Source organism: Ambystoma mexicanum, chromosome 5p (assembly GCF_040938575.1).
Source record: "Ambystoma mexicanum isolate Mex_15411 chromosome 5p, UKY_AmexF1_1, whole genome shotgun sequence".
In the NCBI taxonomy this organism is placed as follows: Eukaryota; Metazoa; Chordata; class Amphibia; order Caudata; family Ambystomatidae; genus Ambystoma; species Ambystoma mexicanum.
The window spans coordinates 1,176,032,677-1,176,053,516 of record NC_090930.1 but is presented as its reverse complement, the minus strand read 5'-3'; positions in this window follow the sequence as shown (position 1 = coordinate 1,176,053,516).

Sequence of the window (20,840 nt, the reverse complement as noted above, 5' to 3'; positions counted from 1 at the left end):
CTCATGGTAGTCTGAAGGTTCAAAGAGAAGGATTGGAAGAAATTGGATAGGAAGGGGAGACTAACCCAGGGTGCAACAATGGATGAAGGAAAGAGAGACTAAAGGGAAGACTAAATAATTCCCTAAGAACTGAAATAAAAGGGGGCAACAACAAGGTCAGAGGGAGTGTCTTTAGATCAAGGTCAGTAGAGAGTTTTACAGAGGAAGGGAGGGAAAAAAGAAAAGTGAATGGCTGGAAATTGGAGCGAAAGATCAAAGGAAAGAGGGGTAGGGTGGAGTGAAGAGAAGAGAAGAGAAGAGAAGAGAAGAGAAGGGAAAGGCTGTAGTTCGAGGAGGAAGAGCTAAAATGGTAGAAGGGGAAGGAAATAGGGGCATGTAAATGTTGGTGTTTGAGGAGGGAAAGATCAACAGGCAGGAGGAGGAATAAAGAAAGAAACCCTAGAAAGGGAAAGAGGTGATGGGAGGAAAGTGCTAGAGTGAAGAAGTACAAAGCAGAGCACTAAGCAAAGGTTTGGATCAAAAGGAACAACTGCAAGGAAGAGGCAGAACACTGTAGACTGGGTGCCAAAAACACTGTCTAGTCTAAAGGACAGCGGTAAGAGGACATTATTAAGAGAAGCAAAATTGGGTCAGGGCAACATACACAGGACAATGAAATGTTATGTCATGTTAATTTGATTAATACTACGTACCGCGGCCACCCAAAGGCGCCCAAGAATTTTGAAGAGGTGGAAACACAGTGAAAGATAAAAAGTATATCTATAAAAATGGGCAATTTACCTTTGTCACATGAGGAACAACACAGTAGCCTGCTGAAGGTCCCAACATAAGGACAGCTTTGCACTGCCCAACTGACCAGAGCCTGTAATTGGCTACTGACTAGCCAGAGAGTGTGGTGGGCTCCTGAACAATAAGAAGCCGAGGTGGGTGCCTAAGTAGCCAGAGGCTGTAGTGAGCTTTTCTGGACCCATGGCCAGTGGTGGGCTCTTTAGCTTCAGAAAGCACCATGATCTTGGGGGTTGGGGCAATGGGGGGGGTGAGATAATATTGACTACATCCTGAAAATCCAGAGGTTAATTGTCATCTGGCCCTCAAGATGTTATTCCTAGGATGGCCAATATTTGCTACAACCCATGCCAGAAGAGTACAGGATCCTTGGGGGAACTGGAACCTAAGACCGACTTTGTGTAACCCATTCAGAGGAATGTAACCATGATCATGAATTGTTGTAGATTAGGGAACTTGAACTCAGGCCAATGGTCTTACTTTAGAATAAGCTTTGGACAACCTCCTCTCACCAGTTATGTTTCCCTTGAACACCTGCACCATTATACAGAGACGCATCCTTGTTTTGTTGTAGCCTCTCCCTTTGATACTATGTCCTTGCCCTAACTCCTGTATGTGACGATGAATACATCACTACTGGAAGGCATTGTTTTCTTGAGTTGTCTGTTGATCCCTTGGCCTGTGACACTATACACAAGGAATTTATTGTATGAAATGCTGAATTTTGAAAACAAAAGTAGTAAAAGTAGTAGAGAATAAATGGCTGGCTGAACTTGTACATGAATTAAATACCCTGTTTGATCCCTCCTAGGTGAAACATTCTTGCATTGGAATCAACACAGTCCTGCAGCAAAACCTCTCAAAGGGACCTATGCTGTTGTTTTCTTTGATTCGGGGCAGCTCGGACTCTCTGCACATAATACATAATGTTTTGTTTTTGTTTCTGGGTCTAGTCGTTTTTACAGTGTCCTGTACAGTAATGACACCCAAGTGATTCTGCCCTTCTTGATGAATCCCACAGTGATGTAATTGAATGGGTAAAATCACCAGCTTAAAAAAGAAATGTTTTTCACCATTAGCTCCTCGGCCCCTCTACTTCACTCCAGACGGACTACCCAGTGTTACAGTATTCGAGTGATCAACACTCAACGGGAGGATAGCTCAGCGGCAACGTGCTCGCCTTGGAGACAAGACAACACGAAGCAACATAGGTTTGATCCCCGGGTCCGTGCTTAGAAACCTCTGGCTATTAAGCGCGTTATAAATACGCAACTAAGACATATTCTTGTAACAGCACCTTGAAGTCCCCGGGCTGTGTGAGCGCTTTAAAAGTGCAAATAAATAAATACGAATAAAACACTCATTTATGCTGCATTGCTCAAGCTCTTCCGTCCAAAGTGTCAAGTGACACCCACATTGTCAAGCCAAAAAGAATGGCATACATTCCAATAGAAAGAATCGGTAGTTTGCATGATACAACTTCTTCTGACATGGAAATCATCCTTGCAACACATTAAAAAAGGATGAGATTCAATGTACCAAACTTTCTGCTGTTTGAAGTCTTAAGACAGAATTCACCATACCCTTTTTGTTTTTGACACTGATCAGTAAAAGGATCATGCCTAGCACACAGCTCAAGTTCATAGAAAGACCAATTTAGGGACATGAAGTGACTGACCTAAAAAGAAAAGGAATTCAGAATTAGAAGGAGAATAGCACCCACTAACGCACAAGCCATTTCGATTGCCTCATAGGAAGAACAGAACACACAGAGAAAAACGCCTTCTTAACTCTAAGCACATATTTCAGTAGACAACCAACATTTTAAAGAAGCCATTCTATACCAATTTCTTTCATAAATGTTTTATTAAATAGTACTTATACCATTTTAATTCATCTCTACAATACATAATTCATTAATTATTTTTTCACTAGTAATACAAATACTAAAGTGCAAATGCAACACCCTGTCAACCATTCATCAACCAATCATCCCATATCAAGCATTCCTACTACATACATTCATACACAATGCTATTACAATGACACTACAGGGTCTATATATCCGACACTACAGGGTCTATATATCCAGCTCAAGTGCAAAAATGCAATGTAAAGGGAACACCGTTCCTTTCTCAGTGGCCTACATCACATATAGTATGGATACAGTTTAAGCTTTTCATTTTAAAAGTGCTGTCAGCAATGCAAATCAATATAGTATTTCTGTGTTGTTAACTCCAGTTTCGGCTTCATGGTCTTCCTGAATTACATAGACCAACCATCATCAGGACAGAAACAAATTCGATCAACAGAGTTGCGTCCCACTCTTAAGGAAAAAGAAGAAATGAAAAAGATTTGTAGTGAGGTATTCTAAATTCGTATGCCAATTGCATTTTTTGGGAAATATTTGTCATTTGTTTGTAAATCTACTATGGGAATTAAAAATGTTGATCCAAACGCTATGTATCCCACACATTGAGAACTCAAATGTCGACCTAGAACCCTTTAGGAACACCGAGGCCATAACATTGTTTACAGGCAATTCACAACTAACAGTGTCAGCAAAGCAAAGTCAACTAAAGGGCTCTGTCACAACGTCTCACAGCTACTAGGGTGATGCACGAAGGCATTGCATCCCTTTTACTTTTGCACCTTAAGCTTGTCCACAGTGTGTCTTTGTTCATTGTTTTTGTATTTCTATCTATTCTTTCAATAGCTATCTGTCCGAATTACATTCATTTTAAGAGTAGCATGAAAAGGCTTGACGCGTCGCCGTCCTGGATGTCGTAGTGATCATTGTCCCATAAAGGTTCATAACATCAAAGGAAGTATGAATCTATACGTCAAAACGAAAACATTAGATTGCGCCGTCCTTGTTTAAAGTATATCAAATGAAGACCGGCCTCAACCGCAGGTCATCTAGGTTTTGAATCATAAACCCTGTCTTGCGAAACACTGCTTTGCTTTGCTAAACGTGTTCTGCACAATCGATACTAGGAAGCTGTGTAGGAGCTAAAACAAGCCAGCCTGGGTCACAGATCATTCACCCTGCCGTGCGGCATACTCACTCGTTTTATGATACTGGCACCACTCCACGTAACACAGCCAACCGTTTGACTCCCTTCACCTCCATTCAGTGTCTCGTTTACTTTCGAGTTCCAGAGCTGAAAATGTTGCGTTGATGGCGCTTTTTTTTTAAGGAAAACTAGCCTGCACATGTTGGTTTACCGTGTAGACTCCATGGGGCCATCTTGGAGGTATTTTAACAGACATGAGTCCAAGGCCAATCCTGTGATCGTACTGGGAAGCTAAATTTAAGCGTGATCTTCACCATGTGCGCTGGTTACCCGTATTGTCAACATCGAGGTGATATGGAAGATGATTTATTGGAATTTTTCCCACTTCATTCCATCATACTATGGACCCAATTACTAAGAGAAACACCAGCAGAAACCGTTTCTAACAGTCAAGTGTACTTTCAAAATATGCATTGCATGGCTCCAAAAAAGCCTCAATCTCTAAGCACACATGTTTAGGCTAGAAGAACTGGCCACTGCAGTTCATCATGCCCACCCTTCACATGTGCATGTAAGTGATTAATCCATTGCTGTTCCAATTTGAGTAGTCTATTGGACATTAAATATTTGCCAGCATCCTGTTTTAGTTGGTCAATTATTAACCACTGCAAATCATTTTCAGTGTGGTTGGATGTGACATAATGTTGTACCGGTGGCGCTGTCATATTCCTTGTGCAAATACGTGACCAATGCTCATTGATCCTAGTCACCACTTCTCTTGTTGTCATGCCACTTAATAGCAGATATGACATTGGTTGATTGGCAGTTCGTAAATTGCTGCAGCTGCCAAGACAAAGTTTCACGATTGAAAACATTTGGTTTTATGGTAAATTGGCAGATGCTACTCGTGCCACACGGATAGTGGCCCATGTCTGGCACACGTTCTTGTGTCCAAGCTGCACGTAGAGTGTTTTGTGAAACTTTGTCTAGAATTTACTAGTCGGTCTATTCTAGTCTAGACTAGAATTTACTAGCCTGTCTCGAATATTATTACCACGATTGAGTGCAAAAAGTGGGGAACCTGTTGTGTATCCTGTGCTTGTAACCAGGTTCCAATATTGTCTGAGTAATTTCTTAACCTGCGCAGTATGTTAAGTTTAGAAAACGTGCTAACACAGACAATTTGATCTGATTTTATTCTTGAGAGTTCCCCAGATATTCTCTACTGGTATAACGTGCCCTCTTCGCTGATCTCTTGATCAGTTTACAAGGATAACCCTTGTCCGATAGTTTAGCTACTAGAGTAGATTCATGATGTTCGAATAGATTCCACAGACAAATAGATTCCACAGACAACCCTCCCTGAGACCCACCAGAACTGCCTATAAAGACTGCCTCACAGTCCCCAACTTCAAACGAGCCACCATAGGGGGCAATAGCTTCCCAGTGAAAGCAGCCAAACTGTGGAACTCATTGCCACCAAATCTCAGAGCAGACCTACCCTACCAGAATTTCCGATCTAAGGTAGTTTCTTGGTTGAAAACGTAAGCTGTCTAAGATACTCATGCAACCCGCACAGACTGTAACCACGTGCATACTGGCCTATATGTATATTTCATTTATGTAAATCTTTGTTGACTTGTATTTAACTTTGGTGTGCCTTTCTGTACATTCTATGACTATTGTAACTAAGCTTCGCATATTCCTGAAAATGTTGCGCCCTGATACCCTCGGGTACGTTCGCGCATTACAAATAATAAACAAACAAACAAGTCACTATTCAAAATGCAATTCCTCTGAATTCTCAAAAACTGCCCTTAGGATAGATTATCCCTCAGTGATCTGGGATTCTGACTGCAATATAATAATAGAGTGTTCGGATCTGTTGCCTTTATATATAGGGTGGTGTTTAGTCACCCATTTTGACGGCAAATAATTAAGCCCAAGAATGGCAGCGATACCTTATTACAAGGGCATGCAAACACCAAATTTGTTACATTGATTTAGCCAAGATATAAACTTGTCTAATGTTGCTCTGCTACCTTGCCAAATAAAGAATATAACATTGATATATCTTTCCAGTGTTGGACTTGATTGCCGAAAGGATTGTGGTTATCCATGAAAAGATCTTCAAAATGTGCCATTTAAATATTGGCAAGACTAGGGGCAAAGGCTTCACCCATGGCATCTTCATGCTTTTGCACATAGAGTTAATTTCAAAATTGAATAATGTTTCAGCATAAAGCTATTTGCAGCAAACTCAAAACAAACCCAGTTGGTATAGCATGTGGGGTGGGTCGATTGTCATTTTTCTGTTCTAAGGTGTCCAGAGCTTAATTTTGTGGAATGTTTGTAGATAGCCACATTATCTCTTGGTCAAATGGTAGATCTTCAAAATGAATTGTTGGCTACTGTATTGTCCTAAGAAAGGACACTGTATTTTCTGCCAATTCATGTATTACCTTTTCAATGTACGTGCCACAAGGTTCCAATTCAGACCCACTTAAAGAAATTATTGGTCTGCCTGGTGGATGATCCCGGTTTTTATGGATCTTTTGTAAGGCATATAACATTGGCAGCTTACATCTCTAGGGGTTATGAATCAGGCCTCCTCGGGAGTAAGAAACCCCTGTTCTATTCCTGAAGTACATAACTCCTGAAGTTGTTCCATCAGTTCATCAGTGTGGTCCTCTAATATTTTGGAGTAGTGGTTTTCATTGTTTGTCAGCAATCGTACCATCGTAATATATTGATTTCTGACCAAGATCACAATAACACCTCCTTTATCTTCTGGCTTAAATACAATATCCCTGTTTGCTGCCAGGGATTTTAGAGCTCGATTTTTATCCTTACTTAAATTGTGATGGGAGCCCAACCACAACTTGCTTGTAAGAACTGTTGGTAGGGCCCGCAGAATCATATTTTCGAATGTAACTATTGCAAACAGAATATCACTATCCCCTTGCGTAAAGGTGGACTTAGGTCTAAAAATTGTAAAGGATGTGTTAGTACCGTATTCCTTACTCATAAAGAAAGCTCATAGTCTAATGTATCTAAAAAACCTTTGTAGTTTTAACTCGGTATTGTTTAAAGAATTATCCTGAGCCAGCAGTAGAAGTATCTGCACAAAAACGTGTGGAGGTAAGTAGTCCAGCCACCTTTATATACTCTTCTCCTTCCCTCCAAATAAATTGGAGGGAAGGAGTAGAGAAAAAAAAATCCCCTACCATGCCCAGCCCCACACCCCATCCGACGCAACTGCCCTTTCTGCTGGCGGAATGGATGGCTTCAGCCAGCCCAGGCACCATCCAATCAAATATTAAAATGGATTGGGCCCGACTGGAGATACTTCAATGTGAGAGAGTGAGACACATACTCTCTGCCAGCAACCATGGGTCCCATCTAATCTAGCACCCCCCTTCTCAGTCACCAACACATCCTGAAGGCACACATACATGAGTGTGTGTGCTTTTTTACTGACCCCAGGTTGTCTCTTTATGTGAGAGAAAAAGTGGTGTTTTGGTGACAAATGTTGCAGTTTCGTACATCAGGACTGATCCAGACAGGCCTCCTGTTCAATATCCAACCCGCCCAGGACCCTGGCAGTTACACAAATAAACACAAACACACAATCACTCACTTACCCAGCCTCAGGCCCTCACCCAGCCTGGCACTGACTCACACATGCACTGACTCACACAAGACACTCAGCCTCAGTCCCTCGTGTGCCCCGAAAAACACACATGTACTCAATCACATGTACTCAGCCTCAAACTCCTGCCGACCTGACACTCGCACGTGCACTTACTCACACATGCACTCAATCTCAGGCAGTTCCCCATATTCCTTCACATTTACACATGCATTTAGTTCCACTCACTCACACACACACCCAGCATCAGCCCCCATTGTTCCTGACATTCACACATACTCTCACTCACACATGCAATAAGCTTCAGTCATCCACCTACCATGACTTTTAAACAAACACACACTCCCACATGCACCTCACTACAGGCAGGCCCCCACTTGCTGGGTCATTCATATGAACTCAGCCTCATCACCCCACTGACCTGCCACTCACACACACATTCTCACACATGCACTCATCCTCAGCTTTCTGCCTGCTCTGAAACTCACAGTCTCAAATGAATGCACCAAGTTTCAGTTCTCCACCCACCCTGACACTCTTATACACACTCACACACATGCACTGTTTCCTCGCTCGCTGAACCCTATTAATTCTTAATCTTACTGAAGAGCTCCATACCAGGCCCAGATCACTGAAAGTCCTTCTTACATTCACTCAGAACAATTACTGCAGAGAGTCAGCTTGAACAGAGTCTGGGAACGGCGGGTGTTTGTGATATTCTCTGGGGCTCTCGGTGGCAGGGCAATTCATTGTACATTTTCCGTATGTCAATGAATGGCTGTATGAATGTGGGTGTGAATGGGAGAAATAAATGAATGAATGAATTAATCAGTATGAATGAATGCATGAATCAGTATGAATGAATGCATTTGTGCCAGACGTGGAGCAGCTTGTTGTTTGTGGGTGGGAAGGAGAGTATAGGGGGGAGTTTTAATACTTGCCTACATTGGTGGGACGGAAAGTCTTGATATATTGCCTCACTGTGATATGGCATGTTTTAAGAGTCATCAAGAGTAAAGCATACATACAGGTATTGTGTGGTGTGAAGAGTGTAAGGATATTTGGCATGTTACAGCACAGAGTACAGCACTACTGCACAAGTAGCATTTTTTTTTTGCAGCACCACCACAAGGGTGCGGTGCATTGCTATATGGGTTAGCAGATTAACAAGGAAAGACAGACTATTCAGTCAAAAACGATTTTAACATATAAGATGCAAATCTATTTTTACAGTTAAAAGCACACGTGTTCATTTAAAAATGCACACTATTTTTCACCTGAAATGCCTATATTGCTAGAGACACATTTGAAAATTAACAGCTAACATATTAACCATTAACCTGACTAATAAAACCTTATTTTAATATAACTCACTAATAAAATGTGTTCTCTACTGCAGAATTAGGCATACTTTGAAAACCAGTTAAATGAGTGTGCAGATTTTTTTTTTCCTCTCTTCTCTGCCTGATTATCCGTGTTGTTGTGCACAGTAACGGCAGGAAGGAGGAAGTCAGATTTGCAACAATTGCAAATGTATAAGCGAAGCTATTGTTGAAGAGTAGGAGGATGAGAGATGATGGATTTCATTGGGACACGTCATAAAGAGGGCTGAGAGGAAAGTTTTAGTGGGCAGTAGCAGGGAAAAAGACAGAGAGACATCTTTCTGCACTACTGGGGAGAAGACCTGGCTGTGGGGGTGTCCTGCTGCAGTCGAGACTGGGGAAAGCTGAAAGAATTACCTTTCCACTGGCAGAGGCAGTCCGATCTGAAAAAGCTGAGAATTCCAGGCAATGACCCCGGCTTGAGAAGGCAAGCGTTCCTTTTTGCTGGAATTAAGCCAAGAGAGCCACATTCACAGAGAGAAGCCTCTGAACAGATAAGGTAATTACCTAACTGGGGGAGCTGTGTGTGTGCACGAAAGTATGCAGTCAGTGTAGAAAAATGAAAGTCCCGCGCGTGTCTTAATCAAGTGCTAATGTTGCAATTTAAGTTCTGTTCTCCGCCACTATAATTGCAGTGTGTCATTGAAAATGCTTTGATTGTTCCATTTTATTGCTGTAAAGAATGAGATCATGTCTAAATGCAACTTTTATAATACAGAAAATATTTGAAAACAGACGGGTGGTTTATTTTCTATTTACCATTACAATGCCAATGATGTGGGGAGATTTTTAAACAGTGCAATGGTCATTTTAAGACAGATGTGTGTATGTCAGAATCAGTATGAATAATTGTGAGTGACTGTAGTATAACTTGTTGGAGGTACATGAGCCAACGGGAAGAGAGACTCTCTGAACATAGCTCCCTACCGTATATAAGGTAGTGGAAATTACCACAAGACTACCACATATAGCTCTCTGTCGTAAATAAGTCAGTGAGTTTGCCCATGGTGGCGCACCAACACTATCACTGGAAATTGTGGTATCTCTAGAATGCAGGTCTGAGGTCTCTCTAGTGATCACACGAAAAATCTAAGCGAAGATAAGGGATTCTGGACATTGGGGCCACAAATAAAACAAGGGAATTATGCTCACCAAAATACCACCAACCACGTATACCAAATATGCAGGTCTGGGTGCTGAAATAATGCATGTCCATTGTATTATTGTTGCACATGGCCAAATCTGAATACAAAGAGTGATTATTGCTAAGTTATTTTTCGGCGGTAATAAAATACCGTCAGGCCCCAAATCTCCACAAAATACCCTACATATTTATGGTGCGTTGCAGGCCGGGAAAGTGATCATAGAGTACCTACTGGGCGTGGCAAGCGTGTCTCACACTGCCATTTGCACATTAAAGGGAACCCATTTTATAATAGCAGTGTGCCACTAAAAACGAATTTCAGAATGTCACAAAGGGAAACCACATTCTCAGATCTAGTGCAATATTTAGAGGCAAAGTTATTTGCACATGGGAATTGGTCTTCGAACAGTACCTTAGAATGGAGTAACCGCATTCAGGGTGAGGTGCAGAAAGAAAAACTAGACAATATTTTTGCAGAAGGCAGCATAATTCAGGTCTGCCTTACAAGATTATTGAATGCAGCCGATAAAAGTGCAGAGAAAGACTGTTTAATACGGCTATGCGGCAAAATATGGTTTATTTTAAACAAGTCCCTGCGAATGCAAGAGAATGATACTCAGCTAATTAACAGGTTAAAGACTGAATTAGATGGGGCAAGTAAAAATCAGGAAATGTTGAGAGCAGAATTGGATGTATGCCAAAAAGACATGCAATTAAAATGCAGAGACTTTGATACTCAGTTATCCAAAAGCAAGAAACAATTTGAAGATAGTGAGCAAGAATTGACACACTTAAAAGCCTTAGTGGATCACATTAGGCAGGATAAAGATGAGGTTGTTTCAGAAATGCAGATTTTACAAAAAGAACATTGCGAAAAAGAAGGTAATCTCCAGAGTGCAGAACAAGAAATGATTAAAATGATCCAAGAAAGAGACAAGAGAAATAAAGAGTTCAATGAATGCCAAATGCAAATGTGCGATATGCAGGAGGCAATTAATAAAATGAGTGATGAAAATAATTATTTGCATGATGAAGCCAACAGACTCCTTAAAAAGTGTAAGGACTTAGAACAGCAAATGTGCATTCCCAGGTCCCAGGAGAGGCGGCAGGGTACCACATTCAATGGAGTGGAGGTGAATTCTAGCTCTGCCCAAAGAGCTAGTGCCCCAGTGACTGGGCCGGTGACTGAACTTGGTTGCAGCGCCCTTGGGGGATTTGATACTCCCATTGGGGGCAGCCACCAATCTCATACACCTGAAAACAGGATTGAATCACAAAATAGTGCAATTCCATGCATTGCAACAAGTAGCCCCATAAAAATAATGAAATCCATTAAAGCCCTGATCAAACCATTTAAAAAGGGAGGTGAATGCTGCATTGAGGATCACTTAGAAGCGGTGCATGACATTTTTAAAGCGCTCCAGATACCTAAGGAACAGTACAGACAATATTTTCATTTAACTTTAGATGCCCCGACGGCCAGCATCATAAGGGGATTAAATGAACAGCAGAATATGACATGGCTGGAGTTTGAAAAAGAAATTAGGCGTCATTTTTCTCCTTTTCAGTCATTGCAGGAGGCAAAGAAAGTCGCGTACACTATTACTGCTGGACCTAATACATCACCTCGCCAATTTTTACAAGACTTAAAAAGAGCATTCTCTCGCTTTGATGTATCTTTTGACTCAAATTCCAATGAGTTTAAAACCGCATACTTCTATGGGCTACAGAAAGACATCATATCCCAATTGGTCCGTGAATTTGACCGTGACAAGTCCCTTGAATGGATTGTACATCAAAGCACCAAGCTATATGAGGTACTCTATTGTCAGGGTAGAGAAAGTGATAAAATGAAAGATACTAGGCCTAAATCTAAAGAACCCTCAGCCACAGTAATGGAAATCAGGTCAGCCAAAATGTCCCTTGAGTCTGCTCAAAGCCAAGGTAAAAATAATGTGACACCTGAACAAAGGGGTAATCAACAAAGATCGCCATTTCCTGTACCAATGTTCCAATCACATGATCCTAGTAATAGAGAGAGCTACATCAGCCCTAGATATTTAGGAGATAGACCCCGGGTAAGATACCGGTCTGATATGGCAGGTATGAACCATAACCAGAGACAAAATCAAGATCAAAGAAATGATGGTCCCTACCAGTCATTGGGGACACAGAGCAGATTTGATCCCAGCACCATGATATATGGTAATCAGGATAGGCCCCGATATGTGGATCGATTTACTGATAATGGAAATCAACATAGGGGCCAGTACCCACAATCTGAGAGACAGGACATGAAGCAAAACGTGAACTACAGTCCACGCCAGTACAATGATTCCCCACCAGGGGACTATAATCAAAGGATGGGTGCAACCCGCTCCCCTCCACAAATGAATCAAGAGTTCAGAAACCATCCCAACCGGTATCAATCACCTGAGAGGTATCAGAATAGATCCAATCAGGGGGAAAACAACCAATATCGACCTAGGCCACAGAAAGAGGATCCTAGAGAGGTGGAAAGGTTCCAATGCCTTGAGGCCCAAGTGAAAATGTTAGCTGAGCAAATAGGAAAGCTCTATACAGCGCAAAAACAACCTTCCAAAGAGGGGGCTGATGGCCATAGCAATGACCGGGGGGCTTCCGAAAAGTGACTAAGTACTCATGATAACTGCAGTGCCAAAATGACAGATTGCTCTGATATAACTTTGCATAACGACTCTGAGATGACTAATGGATTAAAAATGAAAGTACCAGTAAATGAAATTGTGATGGAAAGTGTAAATACTTCTAAAAAAGAGGTACGGTTTAACTTAGAGCTAAATAAAACAGTAAAGATTTGCACAAATGAAAAAGAAACATTAGGAATTCCAAAAGAACAAAGGGACAGATTTAAGAAAAATGACTCATGCATGGGGAATACCAGTGAACAGGGAGTAAGTGGGGATGCCATGGCTCCTTCCCTGGGCAAGCAAAACAATGACCAAACACAGACAGAAAAAGGAAATACTCACAAGGAGGGTACAAGTCAATCACCTGAAAAATTCATTGAGCCACATATTTTTGAAGAGGCTGAAAGGGCTGGTATTACACTAAATGATCACAAATGCACAGAATTAAAAAATGACAAATTGCTGAATGATGTTGTGACACATGTTCAGTTGGAAGGTTGTAATGTGGTCTCTGATGTTACCCAGATGGATGGGCGAACGGTGGCCACACTCCAAAAAACCTCTGAACATGGAGAAATGAATAAAATACCTCGCACAGAAATGGGTAAAAAGGAGGGAAAAATGTCTTTTCATTTACCAATGTGCTTAGCCAAAAGTGAAAAAGACCTGAGAAAGGTGAGCCCTGAAATCAGTAAGAATTCACATTTCTTATGTGTATTAGAGGAAGTTGAGGACAGATATTATGCACCCATCACTGTAGAAGAAAAATGCCACACCTTTGCTATGATTGACACTGGCGCACAGGCCACAATTATGTCCAAGGAGCTGGTAAAGAGTATCAATGAAGGGAGGCCTCCACAGAGTCAGATCACAGTGAAGGCAAATCAAGGCCCAGTGCATAACTTTAATGGGGAGGAGGTGCCCATCATAGGTGTAACTGAGGTTGACATAAAAATAGGAAAGCACAGAATGAAACAAGAGGTATTGATCACATCTATTTGTGAAATTCCATTTTTGATGGGGACAGATTGCCTGAAAAGATTGTCTCCTCTCATAGATGGGGTGAATGGAGTGCTGTGGTCCTTAACCAAAAAACCATTGAGGCCTAAGAAACTAAAATCACAAAACAGCAATATAAAAGAATGTCACACCGTTGCCAAAACAAATGATGCTGTGGAGGTATATCTCCAGAATAGCTGCATACCTAGTGTGACTGTTATATTAATGTGTCAAGACAAAGATCAGAGCGACAATGAAAAACTACCTGTACAAATATACTTGGACCCAAGGAAAGATTGGCAGACTGCTATAGATGAACACACATTACGTTTTTACTTAAAAGAGAATACATGCAAACAGAATATTGTTCCTAAAACAGATTCAGAAAAACACATTACCACTCTGGCAGAGATACACATGGAAGATGAGCAACCATGGGTTCACGCTGGTATAAATGATTATCTTAAAACAATAAAAGCCACTTTAGCGCTTGAACATGAAAGGAGTTTCATTAATGAGAAATTGTTGCAAAAAATTATGGAGAGGGAAGAAATCCCGAAATTTAGGATTAAAAACCAATATGTTTCTGGGTTGGACAGTCCAGACTTTGAAAACCGAATTACAGGCAGATGCATGCTTAAAATTAGCATTGGGCAGAAAACAATTTACCATAATGTATGGATAGTGAATGGAGCACCAAATGAATTTTACATGGGCAATGACATCATGCACAGAATGTGTATGGTGTTAGATTTCCTTAATCAAAAAATATGGTCACGCCTAGGTGGGCCGGCGCCTGAATTTGAAGACAAAAGAAGGGCTTATCATTGTGCACAACTAGTTCCTTATGCAGTCGAATTACAAATGAGGAAAAATACTATTGTTCCTGCATTTACAAAACAGTTTGCAATAACACTGAAATGCAAAAATGGACAGCAGATGAAAGGCTCTGATGCATTTGTATGCCTGAATGAATCCATAAAACAGCAAGGCCTGGATTATGAATACATTCCATTGGTAGACATTGGTGAGGGATCTGTAAAAATCATGGTAAATAATAAAGGTTGTCAGGATATTCATTTAGAGGAAAACTCCCCATTAGGAATGGCCATACAAAAATCACATTATACGGCAGATTTAAGTAACATGGTGATTGGGAATATTCCTGAAAAATATGTAGATGCCAAGGGCGAGTTGCCAGAACACCTGGACTCTCAGCCCAAAGGAATATTTAAAATTCATTCTGTGTATCCTTATGATTCAAATGAGACAGTGTGCTGCCATCAAGAGGATTGCATAATATTTAATTTAAATGAAAATGAAACAGGAAATCAGCCCATTGAAGTGGAAGCTGATATGCCAAAATATTTGAAAGTGGCAGCTCTACAAAAAGACACAGCCACACAGTTAGAGGAAAGCGCTGAGATTCCTTTACCAGAAGAGTTTCCAGAATTTTCCAGAATGGTAGAAGAGCAGATCTCCTTAGCGGATGCATGTAACAGCGATGAGGATCGACGCAATCTGAGGGAAATATTTATGGAGTTTAAGGATGTATTTGCAAAAGATGCTTATGATTGTGGTTTAACTGATTTACATGTGGCCACACTACCAGAAGGTTGTAGCAGAAATCCAGTGTTTGTACGCCAGTATAGACTACCGCTGGCATGTTTAGAATCATTGGCAGAGATTATTAAAAATTTGGAATCACGGGGAATAATTAGGCCCATTCATAGCACATCCAATACGCCTATTTTAGGTGTGTTAAAGCCAAATGGTCAATGGCGGCTGTGTGCAGACTTAAGAGAGTTAAATAAAAGAGTACCAGTATCTAGATGGCCACTACCATTCATTGATCAGGGCCTAGCTCAGATACATGGTTCAAATGTATTTACCACGTTAGATCTCACATCTGGATATTGGTGTGTGCCATTGGCAGAGGAGATACAACACCTATTTTCCTTTACATTTGACAGGACTCAATATGCCTGGCTTAGAGCTCCGTTCGGGTACATCAATAGTGGGAGTGAATTTGGCATATTTTTGAGAAAGGCCATGCCGGATGCAGCGGAAAGAGGGACAATAGTTTATGTGGATGATGTCTTGATAAAAAATGAAAACCTTAAAAGCCATTTTGATGAAATAAGACATGTGCTTGGCCAATTGCAGAAAGCAGGCGCCAAAGTATCTTTGCAAAAAGCACAATGGTGCAAGAAAAAAGTGAACTTTCTAGGGCATGAAGTGACTGAACATGGGCTAAATCCACAAAGGAAGAAAATAGAGGCCATACAAAGATTAAAAGATCCTAAAAATGTGAAAGGAGTAAAAAGTTTATTAGGGATGACAGGCTATAACAGAAAGTTCATTGAGAATTATGCAGAAATCACTCAACCATTGACTAAACTGCTTAAACTAAATACTCCCTGGAGATGGGAAAGAGAGCAGTCTGATGCAGTGGCTAGATTGAAGGAATGTCTTGTAAAGGCACCATGTTTAGCATACCCCATAAAGGACAGGGATTTCTTTATAGAAATAGGCTTTTCTGAACATTGTATGTCAGCAGTGTTATCACAAAAACACGATTTGAATCACAAAACCATTGCATATGCAAGTAAGGCATTTTCCCAAGTTGAAATGAAATTTAATGAATGCGAAAAGGCCCTATTAACCACTGTGTGGGCGCTACAACATTTCCGCCCCATTGTTCAGGGAGAAAAGGTGATTATTGAAACAAATCATCAACCTTTGCAATTTTTAGAGAGTAAAAGAATTAGATCAGGCAATCTAGCGCAATCCAGAATCACTTCATGGACGCTGGCATTACAAGGTTTTCCCGTAGAAGTAAGATATGGACAAAATAAAAAGAGCCCAATTGCTCAAGGGTTAGCTGACTTACATGACTGTGCAGCTGGACAAATAACAAATGAAATGGATGTGGAAGCTAGTTTACAGGAATTCGAACAATCACCACACAAAGCTTTTGATGAAAAAACATGCAAGGATTTGCCAACTGTATATGTGGATGGTTGTGCTTTTCACATTGAAAATGACAGTAATAAACAATTAGTGGCAGGAATAGGAAATGTCTGGTTGAAATGTGAAGGCGTTCCTAGTATAGGGATGAGGATTGGAGATAGGAGTAGTCAGGTGGCGGAATTGGCAGCCATCTATAAAGCAATTGCTACTGCAGTTGATAAAAAGTTCAGTGAAATTGTCCTGGTGACTGATTCTGACTATGCACGGAATAGCTTTGTGGAATATTTGCCTGGTTGGAAAGCAAGAGGCATGGTTACATACAACAAAAAGCCACTTAAACATGGAAAAATGATACAAGCCATAGACAAATTGGTGTCAGAAAATAATTTACCAATATACTGGAGAAAAATTCGTGGGCATTTAAAAACACCAGGAGAGGATAAGGAGGGAAATGATAAGGCAGACCATCTGGCTAAGATTGGGGCTGTGATGGGAGAATTGCTACCTATTGATTATTTAATGGGTGAAATACAAATTGATGCAGTCACACGTTCTAAAGCACCAAAGGAGGTAGATCAACCGGTGGTGCAGTGGAGTCATGACACGCCAGACCAAGATTTGATTGAGGCACAAAAGAATGATCAAATTTTAGGAATCTATTATAATCATTTGATAGATCCTGAACAAAATCCTTTAACAGAAAATGATTGTATGGGAAAAGAAGAGTTGAGGGTGTTATTAAAGAACAAAACACGAATTAGATTACAGGATGGACTCATGATTAGAGAGTCCATAACAGGGCAAATACAGTGGGTAGTACCCCTTTCATTCAGAGGACTAATGCTACACCATGCACACGATGCCATAACTGCAGGCCATAGAGGTTCACAGAAGACATTAGAAATACTAAAAGATTATGCTTACTGGCCACATATGTCCCAAGATGTGGAATTATATACTAGAGGATGTCTAGTATGCGCCCAATTTAAACCTGCTTCACCAATGCATAGAGCACCATTGATGAAAAGAGGCCTAACTCTCCCATGGTCAGATTTGCAAATAGACTATGTAGGTCCTTTAAAAAGGTCAAGCAGGGGACACCGCTTTATGTTGAGTGTGGTATGTTTGATGTCAAAGTGGATTGAGTGCATTCCCGCACCAGATTGTAGTGCGCAAACAGCAGCCACATTGCTGGTGAACCATGTGTTCTCAAGGTTTGGGTTGCCACAAAGAATTGAGTCAGACAGAGGAAGTCATTTCACAAGTACTCTAATGAGTAAGGTATGGCAAATACTAGGTGTGAAAAGGAAACTACATATCGCATATCGGGCGGCGTCTTCAGGTACAGTTGAAAGAAGCAATAGGTCTGTTGTGGACATTTTAAAGAAATTTGTGGCAGAAGCAGGTTCCAGCTGGGATTTGCGTTTACCATTGGTTTTGATGGCAATCAGGTCGACTCCTGCCAAAGCAACAGGTGTTAGCCCCCATGAGGTCTTAACAGGTAGGAAAATGGTGTTACCACAACACCTACTATACAGAACACATGAGCAAACTCTAGTGAGTGCATCCACAGTTCATGAATATATTGATGAACTGAGGAGGCATTTGCAACATGCATTTGCTTTTGTGCAGAGAAATCTGGAAAGAGCTGCTGACAGTGCTAAGTCATATTATGACAAAAAGACATCAGTAAAGGAATACAATGTAGGGGATCAGGTGTACAAGTTTCATTTTGGAAAAAGTAAACAGAAAAATTCTAAATTTCTGGCAGCCTGGCAGGGGCCATTTCGAATTATAGATAAAGTCTCTCCTGTAGTGTATAAAATTTTGAAAAATGAAGGTGAAACAGCAATAGAGCAGTTTGTCCATGTAAATCAAATCAAACCATGCCATCCCAGACATGAGATCAGGCAGCTTGAGCATGTGGAAACGGATAGAGTCCCTTGAGAAAATAAATGGGTGTAATCAGGAGGCAGTGACAAAGAAGTTAAAAAAAAGTTGATTGTTATGATGGCATATAAACACTGTAATATATGTAAAAATATATAATATAAATAAATAAATAAATAAATAAATAAATAAATAAATAAATAAATAAATACACATATAACGGAAGCTCGTGGTTGGTGTGCAGAGAGAAAGTGTATTAAATATTGAATGCTGTTTTATATGTGTTTGTTTTCTTTTAACTTGTGCTTAATTTCAGAAAAAAGAAAAAAAAAAAACGAAGTATTTTTACCAAGCATGTTTTATTTTCGGCAAAAGGATGAAGTTAGTATTGTGCTATGTACTTAATCTGTTTATTTTCTATTTTGATTTAGACAATTAACATTATTTGGTCGGAGGTTCCGGGATCAGAGGCCACGGGAGACGATGGAGTCCTGGAGTCCCCTGGATGAAGACCAAAAGATGCCTGCCTCCAGGTGGAGGTGAAGACAAAATAACCGGAATGCCAAAAGAGATGACTACTGTGGATTCAAGATTGCCAAGATGAAAGAGTACTCGAATGAACCGAATAACATCGCTGGTCGGGATATAGCAAAAGAGACAAAGCAAAAGTTCCGGCATATGAAGTTCCACGTATTTATTATTTTAATTATTTATTTTAACTTGTTATATTACTTATTTGTTTTAGTTAGTTGTTTTATTTCATTGTTTTTTAATTGACTTGGAAAATTTAAACTTAAAGTAATGCCACTTCCACCGAGAAGGCAAATGTGGAACATTTTATGGACTTATGGACTCAGATGAAATATTGATTGCAAATTTTCATTGATGCACATGAATATTCATTTTGTTGGATTGATATATTGTATAAAAAAAAAAAGAACAAGTTGTTTTTAGAGATTGGCTTGGATTATAGCCAAGTTCTAAAAACAAAAGGAGGGTATATGTAAGGATATTTGGCATGTTACAGCACAGAGTACAGCACTACTGCACAAGTAGCATTTTTTTTTTGCAGCACCACCACAAGGGTGCGGTGCATTGCTATATGGGTTAGCAGATTAACAAGGAAAGACAGACTATTCAGTCAAAAACGATTTTAACATATAAGATGCAAATCTATTTTTACAGTTAAAAGCACACGTGTTCATTTAAAAATGCACACTATTTTTCACCTGAAATGCCTATATTGCTAGAGACACATTTGAAAATTAACAGCTAACATATTAACCATTAACCTGACTAATAAAACCTTATTTTAATATAACTCACTAATAAAATGTGTTCTCTACTGCAGAATTAGGCATACTTTGAAAACCAGTTAAATGAGTGTGCAGATTTTTTTTTTCCTCTCTTCTCTGCCTGATTATCCGTGTTGTTGTGCACAGTAACGGCAGGAAGGAGGAAGTCAGATTTGCAACAATTGCAAATGTATAAGCGAAGCTATTGTTGAAGAGTAGGAGGATGAGAGATGATGGATTTCATTGGGACACGTCATAAAGAGGGCTGAGAGGAAAGTTTTAGTGGGCAGTAGCAGGGAAAAAGACAGAGAGACATCTTTCTGCACTACTGGGGAGAAGACCTGGCTGTGGGGGTGTCCTGCTGCAGTCGAGACTGGGGAAAGCTGAAAGAATTACCTTTCCACTGGCAGAGGCAGTCCTATCTGAAAAAGCTGAGAATTCCAGGCAATGACCCCGGCTTGAGAAGGCAAGCGTTCCTTTTTGCTGGAATTAAGCCAAGAGAGCCACATTCACAGAGAGAAGCCTCTGAACAGATAAGGTAATTACCTAACTGGGGGAGCTGTGTGTGTGCACGAAAGTATGCAGTCAGTGTAGAAAAATGAAAGTCCCGCGCGTGTCTTAATCAAGTGCTAATGTTGCAATTTAAGTTCTGTTCTCCGCCACTATAATTGCAGTGTGTCATTGAAAATGCTTTGATTGTTCCATTTTATTGCTGTAAAGAATGAGATCATGTCTAAATGCAACTTTTATAATACAGAAAATATTTGAAAACAGACGGGTGGTTTATTTTCTATTTACCATTACAATGCCAATGATGTGGGGAGATTTTTAAACAGTGCAATGGTCATTTTAAGACAGATGTGTGTATGTCAGAATCAGTATGAATAATTGTGAGTGACTGTAGTATAACTTGTTGGAGGTACATGAGCCAACGGGAAGAGAGACTCTCTGAACATAGCTCCCTACCGTATATAAGGTAGTGGAAATTACCACAAGACTACCACATATAGCTCTCTGTCGTAAATAAGTCAGT